The 24,715-nt window shown below is 33.9% G+C and overlaps 3 non-coding genes across 3 annotated transcripts; all 3 read right to left on the bottom strand.

The window, feature by feature from the left end:
- Positions 1-11,123: 11,123 nt before the first annotated feature.
- Positions 11,124-11,229, bottom strand: LOC128042738 (small nucleolar RNA R71). The gene has a single exon (XR_008198250.1). It is a non-coding gene; the product is annotated as a small nucleolar RNA R71 (small nucleolar RNA).
- A 10,946-nt stretch (positions 11,230-22,175) lies between these two features.
- Positions 22,176-22,282, bottom strand: LOC128042667 (small nucleolar RNA R71). The gene has a single exon (XR_008198182.1). It is a non-coding gene; the product is annotated as a small nucleolar RNA R71 (small nucleolar RNA).
- Positions 22,283-24,351: 2,069 nt separating this feature from the next.
- LOC128042635 (small nucleolar RNA R71) lies at positions 24,352-24,458 on the bottom strand. Its single transcript, XR_008198150.1, has one exon. It is a non-coding gene; the product is annotated as a small nucleolar RNA R71 (small nucleolar RNA).
- Positions 24,459-24,715: the final 257 nt, after the last annotated feature.

A 24,715-nucleotide genomic window follows, 5' to 3' on the forward strand; every position in this document is an offset into this window, starting at 1 on the left:
ATCATCCTGAGAGAAATGCGAAATTGTGCCGCTAGATGTTCTGGCCCAGCTTAATTTCCCTTTACAATAATAATTTTGTGCTTGAAAGCTAAAATTCTTGCAAATGCAAAGAAGACAGATTATAGTAAGGGCAAAATCATAGATTAGGACCTCTACCATATAGTTGGAGGCTTTGTTCTATAATAACGAGTTGAAGAGAGCGAAGATCCCGAAGAAGAAGATCCCACAAAGATCAAACCAATTTAGTCAACTAAAATCCCTGATAAGGCAAAACCAATGGAACCAATAATCGAACCTGACGTCGCAACTTCAATGTTCAGGACTCAATCACCTTGCCCAGATCTTCGAGATGACCTGTCAAAGTTGATGGACATCATGCAACATATGCAGTGGCAGCAACAAGCTTACTGGATATATTCAAAAATACGGGATGACTCAATGAGAAACGCTCTTATGAAAATATTCAATTACCCGTTTATTTTTGTGCTTAAGTTTCCAGATTTCATATTTGAACCATGGAGTCCACTATCGAAGAGGGAGCGAAGCGATTCATGCAAAAACAAAGACAATGGAGCAAAAGATGAGTCAAATTCAGAAGGATCTATAAATAAATAAAAATGGGGGATTTTGACTTTATTTTATTTTCGTTCTTAGGTTATTTAATAGGATTAGGTTTTATTAGAAATTTTTATTTTTGCATAATAAAACAAGAGGTGGAAATCATAAACAAAAATGAACAAGTTCCGAAGTACAAAGTTTGGCAATATATATAAATGTCTAGGATTGGATCTAGAGAGAGCTTGATACTTAAGCAGTCAAATTGACTCACCTCCTCTTTTCTAGAATCCTACCTGGTGTATAGTATCTATTCACTTTTAACAATGAGGACATTGTTCATCTTAAGTAAGGGGGACTGAAAAATTGAAATTATTTCCACTCAGAATACATTTTTCTTTCAGTTATGATTAGGTTATATTTTGTTCAAAATTTTGAAATTTTGTTAAGTATGCTAAACTTCAGTATAAAGAAAGTTTGATTATTTCAATAATTGTTATGTTAGCTAAATTATGACATAAATGTATTTTTAATAAAGCATGCAAATCATACCATAAAATTTTTAGTTCCTTAGGAAAGTTAGGCATGCATGAAAGTCTAAGTCTCTGGAATTGACTTAGTAGTTTCTTGAGGCAAAATCCTAGGAAGCATGGAATGTTGAAAATGATTTAAACAACTTTTGTTTAGACTGTTTGAGCCTTTCAAGCTAACCTTGATGAAATTCTATCCCTTGAAACCCAACTTAGAGACTATATGGCCTAATTTTATTTGAACCCTTGCAATATTTAGCCATCACTTCTCTCTTAATTATCTTTAAATTGTCTCAAACACTAGACTCAGTACTATTCAGAATATTCTGTGAAAATAAGTTTGGGGGAGTTGAAAAGAAGTATCAAATGCTCAAAAAAAATGTAGTACATACAGTAAAATGCTCATGAAAAAAAAGAGCATATGTACTTGAAAGAAAATATATTTACAAAAGAGCATGTGAAAGCAAAGTAAGTTATTGTATTGAAGGTAATTATTCCGAAGGTCTAATTGAAGCTGATTCTAGGGTTTTTAGACTAAATTTATCTATCCTTTACCTACCCTTAGCCTAGCCATGTTAAAACCTTTTAAAAGACCTATTGATTCAAGTTTCTATGCTACCTACATTAGTGGAGAGAAATTGTTATGTTCAACATATGAAGGCATAAATTAAACTTGATGATTGTAGCTTAACCTTGAATAAGGAAATAAAACCAAATTGGTAGGGATTTAACATGTCTTTATTAGGAAGCATTTAGTCTATTTTTGCTATCATAATAATAAATGAGATTAATTTGAATGATATGTATACATAAGTAGCATAAATATCAAATTTCTTGTTTTTGAGCATAAATATACTAAAATCATGAATTTGGGAAAAATGTTGTTCTGAAGGAATTTTTCAAAGGGGTTTTTGAGAAATTCTTTTCAAATTTGTGCATTATTCGGGACGAGCAATGAATTAAGTTTGGGTGTGGAAACACAAAACTATACACACTTTTTCATGCCTTTTTTAACTCAAATTCATGTAGTTTCAGTAAAATTATTTTTGAAAAATATATAATTATTATAAAATAATTACTTTTTAATTAAATTATTAACATGTTTAATTTTAATTAATTTTATAATTAATTTTGATTAATTTTTTATTTTCGATATATTTGCAAAAATGGCAAAAAACAGGACGACAGATACTATTAGAAGCACAAAACTGAGAAGCAATTTTGAAGCATCAAGGCGAACTAATTTTTCAGCTTGAGATGGTCCAAATTATGTGTCTTAATTCAAAATAAAATTAATTTTAATTTTAATCCAATTTAATTTGGGTTAAATAAATTGTTGTTAATTAATTATGAAAAGGGGCCCAGTTGAGCTGAACTGAGAAAACCGATCCAACCGAGCACTGGGTAGACCAAAACCATCCCACATGCTGACCCAATCTGCTTGTTTGACTGATTATTTAGCTTGCAAAATGGGCCTTTAAGACTCCTTCAAATTGCATTCAAACCCCTCCACTATTCATGCCTTTCAAGATTTGCCCCTACCTAAAAATAGCATGTTTGAAATCTTCAAACATGCCACATGGGTGGCCGGCCATGGGGGGAGTCCTTGGCTACTGATTTAGGCTATTTTTAGTCGCCTTTTCAACCTATAATTCCCCCTTGGCTGTTCACTCCAAAAACATCTCAAACCCATTCATTCTTCACTTCTCTCTCACTTTCTCTCTTCATTCCCTTCCATTCTTCTTCATTTTCTTCCCCTATTCCTTTGCCGATTTCACCTCTTGAAAAAGAGTCCTTCAACAATAACAAGTGGAGAAGGAGGAGTGGAGCAAACTAGTCAAGCCTCGGAGAAATACCTGATTTGATTCTTGTTCCTTATCCTCTTTATTTTATTGTTGTTGTTATGAACATGTCTATGAATATTTGTGTTGTTGATATGTTTAATTTAATTAGTATGGCTTAAATTTAATTTGTATTAGCTTGATTTCATTTCATCTACTTGAGTTATTAAAATTGTGTTTGTGTTGTTATAGGCCTCGGTAAGATGTTTGATTATGTAAAACCATAACTATGTTATTATTGCATTACAATTGTAAGGTAACTAATTAATTAATTATTTAAACAGATTGAAATTGTAATAAATTGACACGATACTTAATCGAGTGCATGTTTAATCATCTAAGGTATTTGAGGGTTAAATTAGCAACGGTATCTAACGATACATTAGTCTTACATAACTTGCAAGATCATTGTGATTAAACTATTTCAAGGTAGAAATACATTGTTACCTCATGTAATCTTTTATTCGTCACAACATAAACATGAGTTTGATAATTCTATGTTAAGAAATGTAATGAATCTAGCACAATTATGTCATCTTGATTAAAATCATCTTTTGAAATCGTGCATTGAAACTTTTATTTATTTCACTTAGTTAAAATCTTAGTTTTATCACCTCCTCAAATACAAATATTTTTCTTCACCAAAGTGTTTTTAATTACATTCATAAATAATTCTTTTCACAGTCTCTGTGGGTATGATAACTCGACATTTACTGTCACTTTATTACTTGTTACGATTGTGTACACTAGCTCATTTCTGTCGTTCCAGGTTCACATCGCGATTCTCAAAGATATGCTTCATTTTTGTGTTTTAGAGTTTGAAGGCAACTAAGAGAAATATTTAGAGTTGGTTGAATTCACATATAAGAATAGTTTTCAATCGAGTACAAAGATGGCACCGTATGAGGCTCTGTAAATTTTGAACTCTGTTATACTGGACTGAGCTCAGTAAGAAAAAGATACACGGGGTTGATTTGATTCATGAGACCGAGGAAAAAGTGAAAGTAATCCAAGATAGTTTGAAAGTAGCTTCAGATTGTCAGAAATTGTATGCAGATCTTAAACGCAAAGATATAGAGTTCCAAGTCAGTGACAAATTATTTTTGAAAGTTTCGCCTTGGAAGAAAATTCTTCGGCTTGGTCGCAAAGGAAAGCTAAGTCTGTGATTTACTAGACCCTATGAGATTACTAAAAGAATCGAACCAGTTGCGTATCGATTAGAATTACCGTCAGAGCTTGAGAGGATTCACAATGTCTTTCACGTGTCTATGTTATGACGGTATTGATTTGATCCTTCACATGTTATCTCTCAGACGGATGTCGAGATTCAGCCTAATATGACATAAAGTGAAGAACCGATCAAAATTCTAGCACGAGAGGTGAAAGAGTTGAGAAATAAAAACATAGCTTTTGTAAAAGTTCTCTGGTAATGACATGGAATAGGGGAAGCCACCTGGGAACCTGAGGAAGCTATGAGAAACCAATATTCGAACCTCTTTTCTAGTAAAGCTTTTCGGGGACAAAAATCCCTTAAAGAGGTTTTTAGTGAAATCAAAACAGTGGTTTTGAGACCGCAAGTTTGAAGTCAAAAAATTTATTTTATTATTATTTTATGATTTACAGCATGATAGTATTACCGTATACAAATTTTGGTAAGAAATTTTACTGTTTACATGCTCAATTTGATAAAAAGGACTAAATCGCGTAAAGTGAAAAAGTTGAGTTCTATTTGCTAAAGGTTTTAAATAGTTATATAAATTTAAATTAAATGTCCTTATATAGTAATTAGCCCATTAATGAGTTAGTGGATGATAATGGCTTGGTATTTGGTGTAATTATTAAATGTTTTAAAGGTTAATTTTGGAAATTCGTAAATTAAGGTTAATTAAAATAAATCCAAATTTTCTATCACCTTTATCCATCTTTTTCCAACCGAATATTAAAGTTGTTCAACTAGGGCTTGACTACTTTGAAGCTTAATTGGTTAGCGATTTTTGTCCTGTTTTTAATGATTTTTATGTTTTCGGGATCGTGCTTAATCTAGCTAACCTAAGGACTAATTTGCAAAACTGTTAAACTATTAGGATTTTTCCATTGATGAACATGCTTGAGTTTTGATGTTTGGTGATAGAAAATGAATGGTTGTTAATAGATAAACAACTTTTGTTAAGTGATTTTTGATAAAACTGTCATTTAGGGATTAAATTGAAAAATAGAAAATTTTATATGATGAAATTGTGAAATAAATGAAATATAGGGCTTTCTAGGGACTAGATTGATATTCAGCTATGATGGGTTGTGGTAGAATTTTGTAAATTTCCATTTTTATGAGACAGACTAAATTGCAAAGAATTAAAATTATAAGGGCAAAATGGTAATTTTAACAAAATTACATGTTGGACTAAATTGAATGTGAAAAATATTAAATTGAGTTAAATTTATCCATGTAGATCAAGATAGACCTCGTGCGGAGTTAGACTGGGGCAAAGGAAAAATCTCAAATTAATCGCTTTCGTATCTACGTATACTCGTCGAGGTAAGTTCGTGTAACTAAACTGTGTAATTATATGCTTTGACAGAATTAAAAGTGTGTTATTTCCATTATCATCATATTTTAGTATCGATTGCATATCCGATGACGTAAGACGATTACCAAGTCCCGTTTGAACCTTAGAAATTCGTAGGATACAAATGGCATGTCATTAGGGTTACCGATTTTAGCTCTTATGAGCTTACCGATACTCCACTCGTTTGAGCTTAATGTTATTCAGCTCGTAAGAGCTTACCGTTTATCACTCGTATGAGCATACATGTACATGAATTGTCGGATTACAGTTCTGTACACCTCATGTGTACTACCCGCGTATCTAGCGATATTCCAAATGGTTCAACGGGCACAGTTCTGTTACGAGTTTATATGAGTTTGATAAAAACTAGTACAGGTATTTACATGAAACACATGAAAGTGATGATATATGATACATTGATATATGAGTTGAATAATACATGTATATGAAAAGTGATTACTTGTTAAAATCATCCATGTGTATTGGATTTTATATGTAATTTACATGACTAATATGTTGATGAACATGTGTTTAGGCTTTTGGCCAAATTGGTTGGGATATGCTATGTTTACTTACCTAAATTGTAGATAAATGGTAAGTTAAATCATATGTTATACGAACTTACTAAGCTTAAATGCTTACTTTGTACTATTTTCCATGTTTTATAGTGATTTGGAATCTCGTTCTGGTTGGAAGCTTGTCGGAGCTAAATCACACTATCCATCGGCTTTTTTGGTACTTGCAGTAGTTTAATTTTGGATATAATGGTATGTATAGGTTAATTGGGCTAATGTTAGCCATGTGTTTGGTTGTTGGAAATGATCATTTGGTGTGGTTGAGTTTTTGGTATCTTAATGATATAATGGCTTATTTTGGTATGTATATAAGTTACCTTATATGATAAAAGAATGACTTGTTTTGTGATGGAATAATAAAAGATGAATTGGTAGTTGAATGTGTACATGTTATATGTTTTGTAGCTTTAGATAAATGGTGCTATGCTTTGGTAAATTTATGTTTTGATGGAAATGACTTATATAGTCATTTGATGCTAGCGATTAAGTAGTATATTTGGTACTAAATGGTATGTTTTGAATGGTGAGTGAATTAGCAAGAAATGATGCTAAGTATCTTGGTAAATTGTTGGCTATTTGGTCAATTTGAATACATGAATATATATATGATTACATTTTGTCAATTGAGGTACCTAAGGGCAGATTGGTTGCATGTGAATATACTATATGCTTAATCTTTGATTATGTTTGATTTGGGTGATATAATATGGCATGTTTATATGAAAAATTTTGGATATAGGTTGGTGCCAAATTGGGTGAGAATGTGGCTTGGAAAATGGCCTATTTTCATCCACACGGGCGTGTGTCTCAGTCGTGTGTGACATACGGCCAAGTGACACGGCCGTGTGTCCCCTGTAACTTTTAAAGGGCGCAAGTCAGTATAGTCACATGACCTAGCACACAGGCATATGGATTGGCCGTGTGGCACAGGTTAGAGAGTTACACGAGCATGGACACGGGCTGGGACACAGCCGTGTGTCCCTATTTCAAATGACCACACAACCTAAGACACGGGCGTGTCTCATTCACATTGTCTCACCACACGGCCGTGTTACCCCTGCAGTGTTGAAAATTTTATAAGTTTTCGAAATATTTTTTTAGTTTCCAATTCAGTCCTGATTTGTTTCTAAAGTGTATTCTGGGCCTCGAGGGCTCGTATTAGGAACAATATGCATGTTTATGATTAGTTTCTGACATGAATGCTATATGTTATGAAATGTTTGAAATTTTCGTCCGTTTGATTTGTAAATTCCAGTAATGCTCTATAACCCTATTTCGGTGATGGATATGGGTTAAGTGTGTTACATAATATTTGCTTATTTATTTTGCTTTTCTTGCAAAAATTATTGAGGACAAATACAAATGATATTAATTCAAATGATGGAAATTTTATTAAACCAATTTGTTTGAAAAATTACAAGTAAATTATGACTAAAAACAACACTAAGGGCACTAGATCCCAATAAGTTTCTTCCTACCTTATGGAAAGATGAAGCCAAAAACATATCCATTCAATTTTTCATCCAATGAACTGACTATAATGCTAAAAAATGTTGCCTTAATAATTGCATTTCAGTCAATAGGCATATATGGTAATCAAATATGGTAACATTGATGCAAAGTCACAGTGGTATAGGTTTTTGAGTGTCGTGTCGTCTATGGAGGAGAAAGAATTAGATGGGAAACTGGTGAAATTCACTTGTTTGAATCAATTTCTTAAACCCATCTGATCCATCATAATTTGATATGTCAAATTAGGCTCCCCGTTATATTTAATGAGCTTGTTCTCAAGCAATTTCAGTGTAGTTTCCGTAATTTAGGTATATTTTATTTCTTAGATTAAATAAGTGTTTAATGTGTTCTTATGCTTATTTAGAGACCCAAATTGGCCAAATGTGCCCTTAGGACCCTAATGATTGATTGTATGTTGTAGGAACTCAATGGACGCCCGAAATTGTGTGAAAACATTACCAAAGAAAGTGATATCGCAATACCTCCAATAGTGGTATCGCGATATCTTCTTTGGGTATCACGATACCCACCTACCAAGGAGCACACAATTTCAAGACTGTCAATGATATCATGACATCCTACCCTAGTTATCGTGATATTGCTGTCATAATGGGACAAAAATGTCATAAAGGGTAGTCTTTATCCAACAGAAGCACCAATAAAACAAACATGCAAAGGCGGTTTTCGAAACAATTTTGGGTTAGGAAAACTGCTAAAAGAAGCCAATTTTGGCTGAGGGGAGAGATTATGAGCATTACGCATAGTTTAGTATAGTTTTCTCTTAGGTTTTCTCTGCTCATTTTAGGGTTTTACACTGTCCTTCTTCTACCATAGTTGTAGTGTTAATTTTTTTGCATTTTCTTCTCATTCTTATCATTTTTTAAGTTAGTTAAGTTAGTTACTATTATAGCTAGGGTTTATTTTCACTTTTAGTACTTCTCTTCCACTTATAACGGCATTTCACTCTTTTTCTTAATGTTATTTCAATTTCCTTTAGTTTAATCTATTAAAAATTTAAACTTTAATTATTCTTGTTCATCAATTTTCTGTTGTGTGCCCATTTTTAATTTTCCTTTGAGTTTTCCAAGATAAAAATCCTAGCTTTTATTTTCTTTTTAGGTTTGATGTTAATGGCTGTCATGTTTTCTTCTTTCATGTTTGTAAGCTTAATTTTTAGCATGAGTAACTAAACTCCAAGGGGGTTGGTTGATGGAGTGTGGGTAAACTAAATTTTAATGAGGGCCTAAATTGAAATAAATTGGGCTAAATTGAATAAACCTAAAAATTGAGGATTGATGCCCCTATGAGACAATCTAAGCAAGTGAGTGATCTGCCATAATTTGGTGTAGCAGAGTAAACTATTTTTTGTACTTGAGGAGTTTGAATACAAGAATTTTCATTATATTTTAGTATGTTTTCTTAGTTTAGTCTAAATCCAATAAAAAGTGAATTCTGAGTCTTTTATTGACTTTAGGGGCCAAATGACTCCTAGAGGTGAGCTAATTACATAGTTAGAGTGTAGGAGACCATTCAAAGGTGTACAAACTCAATACTGGTCACTGTGTTGCAACACGGGAAGTTTGATGTCGCAACATAGGGGGAAAAATACAAGAATCTTGAGACTGCCTTTGGTTTCACGACATAGCCAAGGGATATCGCAATACACCCCAAAAGTTGCCCTGAACCTAAGCATACTACCTTTGATGTTGCAACACAGGCACTAGGGTGTTGTGACACTAGCCTTGTATGAGATTAATTATGAGTCAGGGGCAATTTGGTCTACACAATAGAAATTAAACACTAGAATGTCAACTAAGCTAAGGTTGATGATGATGACTACCCTAATTCTATAGATAGGCTTATTTAGGACTTGTTTAAGGACGGCTTTTACATTATAAGTTTCTGCCTATAAATTTAGGTTTCAGTTTTTCCCTATTCTTAGGTTTTAGATTTCTTTTTAGTTATTTCTCTTTTGTGTTCTTGGGAGAATTGGATTTGTAAGTGCAATCAAATGTTTGAAGATTTCAACAGTTCAATTATCAAATAGAAAATAGGATTCTCTAAATTCTATTCTTGGCTTATTCTTATGCATATCTTTTATATCAAGTTTACAACATGTATTGATTCCATGGGGAACTAATTATCTTATGGGGTTAGCGATTGGAGTTGTGATTAATTTATTATTATGTAGCCTTTCTTAGCGAAACAATTTTTTTGGAGAGAAGAAGTTAAACCCTAGGCTTGACAACACTATGAAGTCATTTAGGTGGGAATTAACCCAAAATTAGTATTGCCTATCTGTGAACACCTTAGCCCTAAACTGGTCTGGACTGTGAGGTTGAGAGATAAGTGGCTCTTGTCAACTCATTAGTTTAGTGGAAGATCGAGAGATCTTGCTAGGGTAGTGACAAGTTGGTTGAGTAGAAAACTGAAATAGGAATTAGTTATGATCATCGACGCTAGCTAATCACCCATGCTTAGATTTGATTAAGTTAGAATTCATTCACCCGAAGTTCACTTTTTTTTCTATTGTTATTTTCATTATTATAAAAACCTAAAACAATTTCTCATATGTTTAGTCATAATATAATTTATTTGAAGTAATAATTAGATTTATTTGTGTTTAGGTTAAAGTTAGTTTAGTACTCGCCTCCCTTGGTTATGATCCTCGGAGTACTCACCTACTTTGTTGTAAAACTATATTACAACTTGACCCGTATACTTGCAAACATCGCCACAAATCTATATTTTTAGTTGTAGTATTCACACTCTAGACGTTGGTACATCTAGAGGCAGTCAAGTTGTTGGCGTCGTTGCCGGGGAGGCAACGCTACTAAGTTAACTTTAATTTTTGTGTTTTAATAGAAGAATTAGGAAAACTATAAATTACAGATACAAATTTTTATTTTTTTTACTAACATCATTTATTTTCTTTTTGGATTCAGTGTATGACTCACAGTAGGGGCACACCTATCGAGCCAACCACTGATCCAAAAAAACTAATCTGTAGGAATTATCGATAGCAACAACAACAACAATAGATTCAAAACCAATTGATTGCTATTGGTAATCTACCATGCGAAAACCCACTATTCAACAACATTAACAAACCTAACATCCAAGACTTACCACCACCACCGCAACTACCCGTAAAACCACCTATAGCATGAAACGAAAGAACCCTAAGGGACTATGCACTACAAAATTTGGAGATGGTTCAAGGAAGCATCCCAAGGCCAGTCAACACGGCTAATAATTTCGAGATAAAACTAGCCATGATCCAAATGATCCAAAATAATCTATTGTTTGGAGGCACAATGATGGAAGACCCAAATCATCATCTAAAATGGTTCCTTCAGCTTTGTGATACGTTTAAATATAACGGGGTCACCGATGATGCTATTTGTCTCCGGATGTTCCCCTTATCCTTAATTGATAACACATTTACTTGGTTAGACTCCAAGGCACCAGAATCTATCACAACATCCAATGAACTCGTGGAGAAATTTCTACAAAATTTCTTTCCTATTAGCAAAACATTCTAATTAAGGAAGGAGATTGCGACATTTAAACAGTTATAAGAAGAGAGCTTTCACAAAGCTTGGAAGTGTTTTAAAATTCTAATCCAAAGATGTCCACATCATGGATTCCCTGAGTGGCTGAGGTTGCAAATGTTCTAAAATGGGTTGGATGCACACGCACGGTCGAGATTAGATGGAGCAGTAGGAGGAGCCCTAATGAATAGGACATACGAGGATGCATATGAGCTAATTGAAAACATGGCGATGAATTCCTACTACTAGCCAAATGAAACATTCACGTATGACTAGAGACCATCGACGGAAAAACTACCAAGAAAGATGATAAATACGAGCAAATTCTGGATAGGCTCAACCGCATAGAGTCCTCATCTCATGCATTATCAATATATCGAGGAGATAAACCTCTCTTCCATTACATAAATAATCCAACCGGGGATATCAACTACGTTGCGAATATGGGTGGAAACCCATATTCAAATACTTAAAATTCCAGATAGAGATATCACCCAAACCTAAGAAGGGCATAAACCAAAGAGGAGGTAATAGTTCTAATCTTATAAGAAAATTCTAATTAACGACCCCACTATTTACCAAAACCTCAAGAAAGGGCCAACCTGAATGACCATACTGTATGTGGTCAATGCCTTGATCGAATCGAGGGGGAGATGCAGTCAATAAGAACTGAGGTAAAATAGGTGCAGTCTCAATGCACCAATACTACGAAAACATTGACTAAGCTAGAAGATAAGATGAGGCAATTGATGAGCATGATGAGAGACATCAAAAGACAAATTGGCACTCGAATCCCCGAGCAACATAAAGAATAATCCTTTGAAAGAAGGGAAGGATCATGTGAAAGCAATTGCACTCTATTCGAGTAAAGTGTTGAGTAACCTGGAAAAACCAGCTCACGAGGAGAATAAAGAGGATTCTGAGGATATTAAAGAGAACCCCCAAGAAACTAAGACTGAAACAAAAACAGAGGAGTAAAGCGAGGCGATAGCTGAGTTAGAGGAAAAGTCAATCAATGAACCTGCACCAGCCAAAGTACCATTCCCATCATGATTGGAAGATAAACAAAGACTGGATGAGGCTGAATTTATAAGTTTTCTAAAATTATTCAAATCATTAAAAGTTAATTTGCCTTTAATTGATCTAATCGAGAAACTTCCTAAGTACGCCAAACACATAAAAGAAATCATGTCTAAGTGTAGGAAAATTAAAATAGGAGATCAAGTTGACATAAACGCCTCATGTATTGCAATTATATCCAAACAGATTCCCCCAAAGCTAAAAGATCTGGGGAGTTTTATAATACCTATAGATATACGGGAGCCAATATTAATTTAATGCACGTATCTATATATGAAAAAATCAGATTAGGGGAGCTTAAAAATATCTAGATCATACAACAGTTAGCTGATAGGTCTTCAGTACAATCAAAGGGGGTACTTGAAGATGTGTTAGTTAAAGTGTGAAGTTTTATCATCCCGATGGATTTCGTGATTTTAGATTTTGAAGAGGACTGTGAGATACCCATTCTATTGGGTAGACCATTTTTAGCTACATCTAGCTCCACTAGTGATTTAGAAAAAAAATGAATTAACTAAGAGAATTAATGGTGAGACAGAAATTTTTACTGTGCATCAACAGAATGAGGTAAAAAGAGGGACATTAGGAAAACAATGTTTTGAAATATTTGTAAAAATCCCTAATTACCCTGAGCCACAGGAAGTGTTTTCTGTTATCAATTCAGGTAGAAAAAGCAAGTTTAAATAATGGGACAAGCGGAGGAAGGTAGAGTGGAATGATGGATGCTGGAAGAACACCAATAGGAACAAAAAAGGAAGAGCATCCATGTGTACATCACTCAAGCTAACGAATGAATCTGGCAGCATGACTTGACATTTCAAAATTGAACTTTAACTTTATATATATTATTGTAGTTTTCACTAATCGATAGTGTATGACTTTAATCTTAATTTGAATTTTTTATTTAATAGAAACCAAAACACTTTGAAAATTGAGAATCAGGGCTGAAACAGAGTCGGTGGCAAATTGGCTTGATGTCGGGACACAGCACCTCAGTGTTGGACACAATAGGCAGAATACCCCATTGCTCAAAAATTACATACTGTGTCATGACACTCATAGTGTGTCATGACACTGAACCGCGATATCGTGACATCGTCACACTACCACACTCCCAGGGGTGTCGCGACGCAGAAAACTTGTATCACAACATCGCTAAAATTTTCTGCACAACTAACCCGGGTCGATCGCGTAACCCATTGATTTTTAACATGCTTTAACTCAATTTTTTTTGTTTAAAAACATAAAATTTTAACCTACAACTTATATTTATATATCTCGAAACCTTTTGTTAACTTTTAAACTTCTTTTAAATTCCAAACCTCTTAGAAATCCATAAACCCTAAAACCTTTCAACTATCTTCTTCTTGTTTTTCTGCAAAATTGTTGCTTCATTTTGTGATACCATTTGATGTAGGAGCAATACATCAACACTAACAAAGAAAGGAGACGAGATTTTACAAGGAATCTCGAAATTCATTACAAGAAAAAATAGGTATGCATCATAACATGGATATATAATTATATGAAAATGTGCATTAGTGGCTAGAAAGTCAGGATTTTCTTTCCCCATTTAGTGGCGGCCTAGTGTAAAAGTATAATAGGTGATACACTGTACACGTAGTACACAGAGCTTTGACATAAAACAAATAAAAGATTTGAACAAACGTCAAAAAGAGAAGATGGATGTCCCTAGTTCAATTAAAAACAATCAAAACCGATAGCTCGACGAGAAATTGGCAAGAGCAGCCATCATAATTTAGAATGGATGATACATTGTATGCAAGAGATGAGCCCAACGTTACAAGAATATATGCGGCAGAATACCATGAGAGTACCAAATTATCTGCCATATGTGTTCGACCCAATGCATCTAGAACATGAAGAGAATGATGAAGAGGAAAAAAATGAGGATGGGGAAGGTGAAGAGGAAGTCAAGGAGATGGATTTTGATGAGAAGGAGGACAATTGAACTTTTATTTTATTTTTTTAAGAATTCTATTAATTTTGGGATAATCTTTATTTTATCATTTTAGGAGTAGGATTAACAGTAGATTTTTATTTGCTATTTTTTTCAAGTTTTCTGTGTAGGAACCTCACATGAAAGGAGCACGAAATTTTTGAACTTATAACGAACAAGGATGGAAGCACCCATTATTAATCCATTACAATGTCATGATCAATCGGGTAACTTTTTTCATTATCTATTTAGGGTTGCACATTAGGGACAATGTGTTATCTAAAGTGTGGGGGTAACATAAGAAATTTGCTTTTAATTTGTTATGCTTTTCCTTTAATTTTTAGTTGTCAATTGTGTGCTTCAGCTTGCAAAAATACAAGTGATTGGTTAGGAGCATGTAAATAGGTTGATTGTGTTTACTATAATTTTGGCATGATAACGAATGATTTTAAAATTTCAATTATTAGACTACTAAGTTTTATATATGACACTGAAATAGGCATTAAGCAATTGAATATATCAAATGATATAGAAAATACAGGGAAATAAGCTACTATTATGTATGATAAATTTTTGAATTTGTGATTATTTGATTGGTTAAATTTATGAATATTAAGATACCTAGGGATGACCTAAGGCATCATTTAGTATACACCCAGAGCCAAAAATTTAACCCTATTTATTCATCCTTAGTACCTATATTTGACCCAAAAAACACTTATTGAAGAACATTTATACAAAACCCAAGCCAAAAATGTTAATTTGTATTTACCCTTTTTCTTTGGACCTGAACTGCACGACTATAGAAAAACTCATTCAGTAAGTGCACCAAAACTTGTGAGCTAGCCATAATTGTTGTATTATATGGTAACTTCTTATGTGGAGAAATAAGGAAGGTGAGAGAAGGAGAAATAAGATGGTGAGCGGGCAAGGGTTACTTAGGGGGAAGAATAAGGAACAATACGATGTGTCAAACTATTTACATGCTAGAAACCATTTTGATGCTTCCTGTTCTTGAATTGCATACTTGTCCTAAGCCTCAGAATGTTACAAGCTGAAAAGTCCTAGATGACCAAGGTAAACTTATTAAGGGATTGACATTATATAAAAAAAATCTCAATAACGGTTGTTTGTATTCTGCTAGGATAATCGAAGTAAATGTATAATTTATTAATGGACTCATATATTTGGAAACCTTAATGCTTGTGTACTTTGTAATATAATAAACTTAGGTGTTTGGTATTAAAAATGGTAAATCATTTATATCATGCCAAGATTATGTGTGAATATGAATATGCCTAGTTAAGTACGTTGAACTCACTCTTTATACTATACTTGCTCAAGGGTCGTCTTTTATATTCTTGTTTTCATTATGCCTTACATGAGGACAAGCAATGACTTAGGTGTGGGGGAGTTTTATTTTTCGTAATTCAGTGTAGTAGATTAAACTAGTTTTCCTACTTAGGGAGTTTTAATACAAGCATTTTCATTATATTTTAGTATGGTTTCTTAGTTTAGTTTAAATCCAATAAAAAGTGCATTTGGAGTCTTTTGTTGACCTTAGGGGCCAAATGAGGGCTAAAGGCAAGCTAATATACTTAGTGAGTGTACAGGAGACAATTCAAGGGCGTAGAAACTCAATATCGGTCACCATGTTGCAACATGGGAGGTTTGATGTCATAACATAGGGGGCAGATTATAAGAATCTCAAGATTGCCTTTGGTGTCGCGACACAACCAAGGGATATCGCGACACAACCAAGGGATGTCGCGACACACCTTTGAAGTTACCCTAAACCTGAGCATACTACCTTCAATGTCGTGACATAGGCACTTAATTGTTGCGACAACGGCCCTGTACAGGATTAATTACGAGTTAGGGGCATTTTGGTCCACATAATAGAAATTAAACACGAGAATGTCAGCTATGTTAGGGTTGAGGACAAAGGCTACCCTAATTTTATAAATAGGCTCATTTAGCACTTATTTAAGGACAAATTTTACATTATAAGTTTCTGTTTGTAAATTTAGTTTTCAATTTTTCCATGTTCTTAGGTTTTAGATTCCTTTTTAGTTATTTCTTTTTTGTGTTCTTCAGAGAATTGGATTTGTAAGTGCAATCAAATGTTTGAGGATTTTAGTAGTTCAATTATCAAATACAAAACAAGATTCTCTAAACTCTATTCTTGTCTTATTCTTGTCTTATTCTTTATGTATATCTTTTATGGGGGATTAGCGAGTGGAGGTGTGATTAACTGATTACCATGTAGGGTTTTCTTAGCAGATCAGCTGTTTGGGAGAAGAAGAACTTAAACCCTAGGCTTAACTACCCTTGGAATTCATTTTGGTGAAAATTAACCCACAATTGGTATGGCCTGTCTATGAACAACTTAGCCCCAAACCGGTCTGGACTGTGAGGTCGAGAGATAAGTAGTTCTTGTTGAGTCATTAGTTTAGTGGAAGATCGAGAGATCCTATTATGGTCATGACTAGTTGATTGAGTAGAAACCTAAAATAAGAATTAGTTATGATCACCAAAGTGAGCTAATCACCCATGCTTATTTTTTATTAAGTTAGACTTCATTCACCGGAAGTTCACTTTATTTTTGCTATTGTTAATTTCATTATTATAAAAAACCAAAAAATCTTTCCCTTATGTTTATTCGTAATATAATTTATTTAAAGTACTAATTAGATTTATTTGTCTTTAGGTTTAAGTTAGTTTAGTACTCACCTCCCTTGGGTACGATCCTCGAATACTCACTTACTTCGTCATAAAACTATATTACAGCCTGACCCGTATACTTGCAAACACCGCCTCAAATCTATATTTTTTGTTGTAGTATTCACACTCTGGACATTGGTACGTCCGAAGGCGGTCGGTGAGGCTGAGAAGTAATCATGTTGAGCATTTATTCATTAGTTTCGATTAGCTTGTAAGACCAAGAGATAAACCAGACTAATTTGTCTAACTTAGTAAAACTGAGATCGAGAGGTAAAGTTGAGCCATTTTTGGATTTTAAACAATTTAGGTCCCTAATTAAAGACTTGGTGAACCACATCAAAATCAATCAACCACTATTTGTCATTTATTTTTGATTTAGTCTTTTTGTAATTAGTTCATAAATTAGTGTAATTATCATTAACTTTATGGTTTCCCTTACTAAACTATTGAATGGTTAATTGGTTTCTAACACAGTATCCCTGACCTCATTTATCGGATTTGAATATAAGATGTCACAATACTTATATACTTAGAAAAATTTACAATCCCTAAACCGTCTTATACTCATTTCACCTGACTGGCGGATCATAAACCTCACACCAATTTTGAATCCAATTAAAAAATTTATTTGCACATAGTAATTGGTTACACTTTCCAAAATGAAACTCAACGGATGCTACTATTAACATATTCCTTCACAAAATCCAAAAATTATCAGAACACCAATTACATTTTATTTTCAAATCAGTCCAGACAATCAAACTTGCTTTGAAGAATGTAAGGTTTAATTCAAGTGATGGAATCCCAAATAACTTCAATACTGAACCAATGAAATTCCAAGTTTGGCGGACACTTGCACCACCAACATTCCAAATACCCCAAGTTCCCTGTCATGGCGATCACCATGACAGAATCATTAAATGGGTTCACTGCCAATAACTCTTCTAGATAATGCCTCATAGGTATTCCTAGATATTTCCACATGGACGAAATAACAACTCACCACAAATAATTTCCAGATAATTCTCCACAAAGGCTTTCCAAATGATATGCCACAAAAGTTCTCCATAGAATTCACCACAAAGGCTTTCCAGAGAATTCGCCACATAGGCTTTCCAAATGATAGGCCAAAAGGGCTTTCCAAAGAATTCGCCACAAAGTACTTCCAAATGATACGCCACAAGGGATTTTAAAAGAATTCATCACAAAGGCTTTCAGAATAATTCTCGAGCTTACAGTCCCCAGCAGGCCTCGTGTTTACAGTCCCAGTGGACTACATCTTTGCCATGCTGGCCTTCATGTTTAATGTCCTGGTGGACCAACCCAATGGATTCCATAGAGCCTCACTCACATGGTCTTAGACCATCTCGCCATCTTGGCGTTTTAACAAATGATGCCATAGGGCCTTACCCACATGGTCTTACACATATGGTATTTGCATGCAATGTCGGGTCGTGATATACCACTCCAATTTTCAATAAAATTGCCCTACCAGAGGCATCACAAATAAAGCTTATTTCCATATTCATTACTTGGGATCCTACCTAGTGTTCAGTTACCATTCATAACTTTACTTATGAAATGAGGGCATTGCTTCTTTTTAAAAGGGGTAAGGCAATATTAGCATGAATTTTAAAGTATGTTTCAATGCTTTCACATGAGTATACTGAAATAAAATGACGTTTAGAGAAATTATTTGTTCATAAGTTCACATGAGTTTTTTTTATGTTATCATGAGTTATAGAATGCTTGTATGTTCTTCGGTCTTATGTAGACTTTTGCCATGAAAACTGAACTTCTTTTGAATTAGACATGCATGAAGCTTTAAGTCCTTAGAATTGAATTTGTAACTTTCTTAAGGAAAAATCCTAGGAGGCATAAGAATTTAAACATGATTTAGGTAAATTTTCTTTGGATCGTTTTAGCCTTTCAAGCCTACTATATGAATTTGACCCTTGAAACCTTAATTTGAGCCTTAAAGCCTATTTTATTGCTATTTACCTACATCATAAGCCATGCTACCATCTTTTTAAAATTTTATATTATTTTTACACCTATCTTAACTATATTTATATTGGTAAGCAAAGATCAAGGAAAAATTCAAAAAGATGTACATGTTATTCGTATGTTAAAAAAAATTTATTCAAATGTCAAGCAAAAAGAGCAAAAATAAATTCTTAAAGTATTGAGAAATATAGGGCATATGCTTCAAAATTAAGTTTAAAGGGGTAAAGAACCCATTAGTAGGAAGGATGTACATCGAAAAGATCTCACGCAAAGTTAGGGTTAAGATTACTGAACCTAAAAATTAACTTCTCTTTATCCCTACCTTAAGCCTAGCCCCATTACAACCTTATAAAAGACCTATTGATTTGGATAATTATGCCAACTACATTAAAGGAATTGCTAAGTTCAAAATACGATAACCATTAATTAGACCTTGTGATTTCTTTGTTTGATTGATAAGGAAACTTTGATCGAATGGTGAATGTTATGCATGATCTTGAAAAGCATGCACTCAGTGACTTATGCTAGCATTTTTCCAAACTTAGAATAAAATTTTGAAATAATGTTTGCATATGAGCGACTTATCAATAAAAAGAGTTTGTTAGCATGATTTTATTGATGCATGGTTATGTGCAAAGAAGTTGATTAGACTTATTACAAAATTTACCTTAGCAAAAGTTGTGTTTTACATGAAACATTACTTGGGACAAGAAATGGATTAAGTTTTGGGTGTGTAAATTCTAATTTATATAGGTTTTTTAGCAGTTTATAACACCTTTTAACTTAGAAATATTATTAATTTTGAGTATTTGTTAATTAATTAGGTGAATTTTGCTTATATTCTGATGATGGGCATGAATTTATAAAAAAATGCAAATATGTGCTTTATTTTATTAATTTTGTGCATAAATTAAAGTATTTCATGTTATTTATTAATGTGTTATATTTTATTATGCAGGGGGGCCATGAAGTTGATATAATATGAAGCTTATTATAATTCATGCATGGACATGAGCAATTCTACCCTATTTGGACAGCAACACTATGCAAATTGGTTCATGTAGATGTTACTTTGACCCAGTTAAAAATGATGTTACATTGTGGACAAATCTGATTATTTAATAGGTCACAAAACTGTCCAAACAAGGGGACGACAAACCCAATTTAGCATAAGCATGTTGGCTGCCCAAAAATTAATTTTTGGATAATTATTGGAGGTCCCTACAGTTGAAATTAAATCAGAAAAAAGTCCATGAATTTTTCCCTTGAAACCGTCCAACCCTTGCTTCATTCTAGCATGATTTCATGATTGAATCAAGCATCCATCATCCACCCTTTTCCATGATGTGGGGCTGGCAAAGTAAAGGAGTAAATGGGGGGATATTTTTCACTATTTTTAGTAAACTCTCCCACCAACCTCAAGTATAAATACCCACTCCCATCTCACATATCTCTCATCCTTTACTCAATCATTCATCTCTCATTTCATATCATTCTTTCATTCTCTTATTTCCTCTCTTCATTCCCACGCATAACATCTCATATTTCCTATCTTTTCTTAGCCAGCAAAACCTTGATAAGATCATCTCTTGGCTGACCACATTAAGGAGACACTAGCAAAGGAGCAGCACAAGGATTAGAGGAAAACATCTTCAATCAGAGCTCGCAAAACTACTGATTTGACAAAGTTTATTCTTTCTTACTTTATTACTTTGATTTTAATCATGTTTGTAATGTGCTTTGCTATCTTGTCATCAACAATGGTAGCTTAAACCTGTTTAGCTAGGATGATTGCATTAATTCAATGAAGTTTGTTTAAATCATGTTTATAGCGCTTGTGCCTCAATCATTCATGTTTTCAATAAAACTCAAGTATGTATTTCATTCATACATGATTGGATGCATTGGAATTAGTTGAGTGATCCTAACTGGACGATGGCTAATGGACACAATAGTTGAAAAGTGCATGCATAATTTAGATCCTAACCCGACTAAATTAGAAGTTCATAATAATTTTAATGAGCTCTATTATCTTGCATAGTTTTTAGGTTTATGTGATTAAATTGTTTCAAACCTAACTCGTCCCTTTTACTTCACATGAATTCTAAGAAACCATTAGTTTAATATGGTTAGTAAAATGCATGTTTTACTAAGTACAAGATTTCAAAAGGACTTAATTTGGTTTCAAAACTCATGAAAGATTGAGTTTCAATGGAATATTTTCTGAACACTATTAAGCATGAGAAAAATGAATTAAGTTGAATGATGTAATTATCCTAGCCTCTTCATGTTATTGATTGTTGAATTTTGTGTTTTTGCTGCTAAACTCATTTCATACATTTCACTTCATACTTTGCACTTAGATTAAAATTGCATTAAGGATAATCTTACATTTAGTAATTATTTTTACATCACACCACTCAAAGATATTGTGTTTTTATCACCAGAATTTTAGCTCTAATTTTACAATTAATTGATTAACATATATAGTCCCTGTGGACGATAACTCTTTTACTTACTTATTACTTAATAATGATTCTGTACACTTGCACAAACCTACATGTAACATGTTTTTGGTGCCGTTGCCAGGGACTTTTCCTTAATCATTTTTTTGTGAAATTATTCTTTGCAATTTCGTTTTAATTTACTATTATTTAACTCTAACTTTACTAATTAAGTCTTTATTCTTTATTTTTTGTGATTTATTTTTAGGATTTTATGAGCATAGATTGAATTATCGATTTATTACTGGTAGACCCTGAAATCAGGCAGACATTTAAAAAAAGAAGACAAGAACGATTAGCCTAAAGACAAGCTGAAATGGACCTTAGAAATCACAATGATGGACAAGGAAATAGAGTCGATCATATGCACAATCCCATCCTTATTACTGATGATAGGGATCGTGCCATAAGATAGTATGTTGTGCTCTTTTCCAATGAGTTAAATCTGGGAATTAGGAGGCTGGATATCGAGGCACCCCAATTTGAATTGAAGCTTGTAATGTTTCAAATGCTTCAAACCATGTGCCAGTTTAGTGGTATGCTCACGAAAGATCCACATCTTCACCTTCAACTGTTTATAGAGGTGAGCGATTCCTTTAAGATAACTGGTGCGACTGAAGAAACAATGAGGTTAAAGTTGCTTCCATACTCGTTGCGAGATTGAGCATAAGCATGGATCAATTACTTTCCACCATATTCAATTTCAACTTCGCAATAATTAGTTGAGCGGTTTTTAGTTAAGTATTTCCCACCAAGAAAAATTGCTAAGTTGCGAAAGGAGATCACCACTTTTCAACAATTGGATGATGAGTCCTTGTACAAGGGATGGGAAAGATTCAAAGAATTACTTCGTAAGTGTCCTCATCATGGGATTCAACATTTCATCCAGTTGGAGACATTTGATAATGGTCTCAACACACACACAAGGTTGGTGGTAAATGCTTCTGTGAATGGTGCTCTCTTATCGAAGTCTTATAATATGGCTTACGAGATGAGTAGCCAAAGTGCATGAAGCGGACGTGCTTACATCACTCACAACTCGGGTATCTTCTATTCTTCAATGTTCAAACAATTTACTACTAATGGTTTTAATCCTATTGCAGCCTAGCCACCAAGTTAATTCGATGGTGTTTCCTGCGTATATTGTAGGGATAGTCATTCTTTCGAGAATTTTCCATCAAATCTTGAGTCGATTTATTATGCAGGGAACCAACACCAAAATAGAAGTGGACAAGGACCACAGTCCAATTTCTACAATTCTTCATGTTGTAATCATCTGAAATTTTCTAGAAGTAACCAAGGAAATGGACCAAACAACTACATGCAACATAGACCCAATCAATCTCAATGGTTTAATCAACAAGTTCCAAAACCACCATAAGCCCAATCATCTAACATTTTAGAGAATTTGTTGAAGGTGTACATGGAAAAGAATGACGCCTTAATCTAAAGCCAGGCAGCAACACTGAAAAATTTGGAGAACCAAATTGGTTAGTTAGCTATGGAGCTTCATAATTGACCGCAAGGAACCTTACCGAGCGATACAGAAAATCCAAGAAAATTAGGTAAGGAACATTACAAGGTAGTTTCCTTACGAAGTGGTAAGAATTTGGAGCCTAAGACAGTTGAGGTTGAACCTATTGGGAAGGAGGAAAGTCAACGAACAGTTGAAAATCCTAAACCAAAAGAGCCATAACTTACAAAGTCTGATGATGTAAAATTTAAACTAGTGAATTTTGATAAGCTAGCATCTTCTTTAGATGCAGATTTATCTCCTCAGAAAAGTTGTAGTGACTAATTAATTGAACAAGAAAACCCAAGATGACAGTTGATTATGACTACCAAAGCGAGCTAATCACTAATTCCCAGATTTGATACATATTTGATTATTTGATTTCTCATATTTCATTTATTTACTTTCTTTTGTTTCTTTTCTTATTATTTTTAGCATATTTTCTCAAAACCTTTATTTCCATTCTTCGTACTATAATCTAATTAAAATATTACTTAAATATATTTATGTTTATATTAGAATTAATTTAATGCTCGCCCCCCTTGGGTACGATCCTCAGAGTACTTACCTACTCCATTGTAACTATATTACAACCTGACCCATATACTTGTAGATACCGCTTTTCACATCTTTTGTATAGGATTTCAACTCTGCAAGTCGGTACGACCGGAGGCGATCAAGTTGTTGGGGTCGCTGTCGAGGAGCCAACATCACTATATTGATTTTAATTGTTGCATATTAATAGATTAATTAGAAAATTTTAGGTTATAGCTACAATTTTTTTTCTTATTTTCTACTAATCTTGTATTTTTGGGTATAGTGTACGACTCGCAGTAGGGGAAAACCTATAGATCCAATCACAGATCCAGAGAGAACAATCCAAAGAAATCGTGGCACTAACAACAACAGTAGCAACAACCGATACAGAATCCACTACCTACTAGAGGTAATCTACCACCACATGAGAATTCAATGTTCGACGAGGCAAACAATAACAATCTAGAATATCCACCACCACCACCACCACCACAACTACTCGTAAATATAAAAATGGCGTATAACAAGTGAATATTGAGCGAATAAGTGCTACCGAATCTGGATATGGTTCAAGGGAGTACAAAGCGGCCAACTATCACAGTCAATAATTTCAAGATTAAACCAGCTATGATCCAAATGATTCAAAATAGTCTGCAGTTTCAATGGTCGATGCAAAAGATCCGATTCAACATCTAAAATGGTTCCTTCAGCTTTGTGATACCTTCAAATACAATGGGGTCACTGATGACGCTATTTGTATTCAATTATTCCCCTTTTTATTAATTGATAACGCCTTCTCTTGGCTAGATTCGCAAGCACCCAGATCAATCACAACATGGGATGAACTTACAGGGAAATGCTACAAAATTTCTTCCCCATTAGCAAGACGGTTCAACTAAGAAGGGAAATTTTCATGTTTAAACAGTTAGAGGGGAAAAGTTTTCACGAAGCATGAGAGCGTTTTAAGACACTAATTTAGAAATGCCCACACCATAGATTACCTAAGTGGTTACGACTGCAAATTTTCTAAAATGGGTTGGATGTGCATTCAAGGTCAGGATTAGATAGAGCAGCAGAAGGTTCCCTAATGAATAGAACGTACGAGGATGCATACGAATCAATAGAAAGTATGGCAATGAATTCCTGTCAATAGCCAATTGAACGATATGCATATGGCTAAAAGCCATCTATGGTGAAGGTTTTCGAGGAGGATGACAGAAATTAGCAATTAGTGGACAGAATCAACTGAATAGAGG

Source organism: Gossypium raimondii, chromosome 7 (assembly GCF_025698545.1).
Source record: "Gossypium raimondii isolate GPD5lz chromosome 7, ASM2569854v1, whole genome shotgun sequence".
Lineage (NCBI taxonomy): Eukaryota > Viridiplantae > Streptophyta > Magnoliopsida > Malvales > Malvaceae > Gossypium > Gossypium raimondii.